This window comes from Carlito syrichta, unplaced genomic scaffold (genome assembly GCF_000164805.1).
Source record: "Carlito syrichta isolate Samal-C Ts95f unplaced genomic scaffold, Tarsius_syrichta-2.0.1 Scaffold297336, whole genome shotgun sequence".
NCBI lineage: Eukaryota > Metazoa > Chordata > Mammalia > Primates > Tarsiidae > Carlito > Carlito syrichta.
Window position 1 is genome coordinate 71,581 of NW_007241432.1, and position 2,054 is coordinate 73,634.

Here is a 2,054-nt window from a genome sequence, read left to right on the forward strand (position 1 = left end):
CGTAGTGCGGCGCGGAACGGGTGCTGGGGCCCGAGGGGCGGAGCCAAAAGCCCCACCCTGATTTTACTCCCGACCGCAAGTCCTCAAGCTCTGCGCCCTACGGAGGCTAAACTGCAATGAAATGAAATTCAGTCCATCCAGGACACCACGATAAATCCTGTGTTTTTTCTGGGTGGCCATGAAACCGTGAAAAAATTGTTTCGCTACCCTGACGCTCGGTTTTTTGCATCTGTGAAATGGGGATTCAAGAGGTGCCTCTCCTACCACTTTGTGAAAGGGGAATCAACCATGGAATAATGGTACCGTTCTGTGATCCTCGTAGCCGTCCCTCTGTGAGCCCACAGTCTACCATCCATCGGGTAAAACTGGACTGTGTTGTAATAGAATTGCAGCATGCATCTGTGTGTGTGCAGTCTGGCACACTCTTCTACTACATCAAGTGCTTATTACAGACCTTGGGTTTGTCCTGTAACTACTGTTGAAATTATAGGTCAGGCTACCCTCACCATTGGCCTGGAAACCCTCACCATTGGCCCAGTCACGTCCTACAGGGTCGCCCCACTTCCTTTTTTTTTTTTGAGTTGGAGTCTCACTCAGTCGCCCAGACTAGAGTGTTTTGGCATGCTCACGGCCACGCCAGCGTCGATCTGCTGGGCTCAGGCGATCCTTCCGTCTCAGCCTTCCAAGTAGCCAGAACCACAGGGGTGCATCACCACACCCGACTAATTTTTGAATTTATTGTAGGGACGAGATCTCACCAAGTTGCCCAGGCTGGTCTCGAACCCTTGGGCTCAGGCAGTCCTCTCATCTCAGCCGCCTAAAGTGCTAGAATTACAGGTGTGAGTCACCGTGCCCGGCTAACTTCACCATTCAAAGTATTTCACAAATTTAACATTATTGCTGCCCTGAGAGGAAAAAAAAAAAGACTTACTTTGAAAGATTCCAACAAAGTTGGCCAGCCAGGCATGTTCATGACCTAGAAGTACCCAAACTCCAGACTAGGATGAGTTTTAAGTAATAAGAGCTGGCTGCAGTGGCATATCTGTTTTCCCAGCTACTCAGGAAATTGAGGCAAGAGAATCACCTGAGCCCCAGGAGCTCCAGGCTCCTGTGCACTATGGTTGTGCCACTGCACTCCAGCCTGTGTGACAGAGTGAGACTCTGACTAAAAAGAAGTCCTAAGACCTGACTAATTGTTAAATAACATTCTAGGCCGGGCGCTGTGGCTTATGCCTGTAATCCCAGCACTTTGGGAGCAGAGGCTAGAGGATTGCCTGAGTCCAGGGTTTCAAGACCAGCCTGGACAAATTGGCAAGCTCTCATCTCTACAATGAATAAAAAAAAAAAAAAAAATTAGCCAGTCATGTTGGTGGGTGCCTGCAGCTCCAACTACTTGGAAGGCTGAGGCGGAAGAATCACCTAGCCCAGCAGGTCAAGGCTGCGGTGGCCGTGAGTGTGCCACTGTACTCCAGCCTGGGTGACAGAGTGAGACTCTGATTCAAAAAAAAAAAAAAAAAAAATTCTAAGACACAACTTTGCTTCCAAATGACCATTTGAACAAAGCAATTTAATCATCTGAATTATGGACCTACTAAACTACCAAAATTATTAGAAATCATACAACCAATAAAACAAAAATAAATTTTAAAACATTATACAACCAAATTGGTGACTGTACAGGGAAATGCACACTCTAACAGCTTAATGGAAATTATAAGGCAACTGTGCACACTCTATCCCAGCAATTATATTTGTCTAAGAATATAGTCTGACATAGTGGCTCGCACCTCTAATCCCAGCACCTTGGGAGGCGAGGGTGAGAGGATTGCCTGAGCCCAGGGGTTAAAGACTAGCCTGGTCAACTTGATGAGACCTCGTCTCTGCAATAAAACAAAAAACATTTGGGCATGGTGGCGCACACTTGTAGTTCCAGCAGCTACCTGGAAGGGTGAGGCAGGAAGATCACCTGAGTCCAGCAGGTCAAGGCTGCAGTAGCCGTGAGCATGTCACTGCATTCCAGCCTGGGAGGGAAAAGAAAAAAAAAAAAAATATAT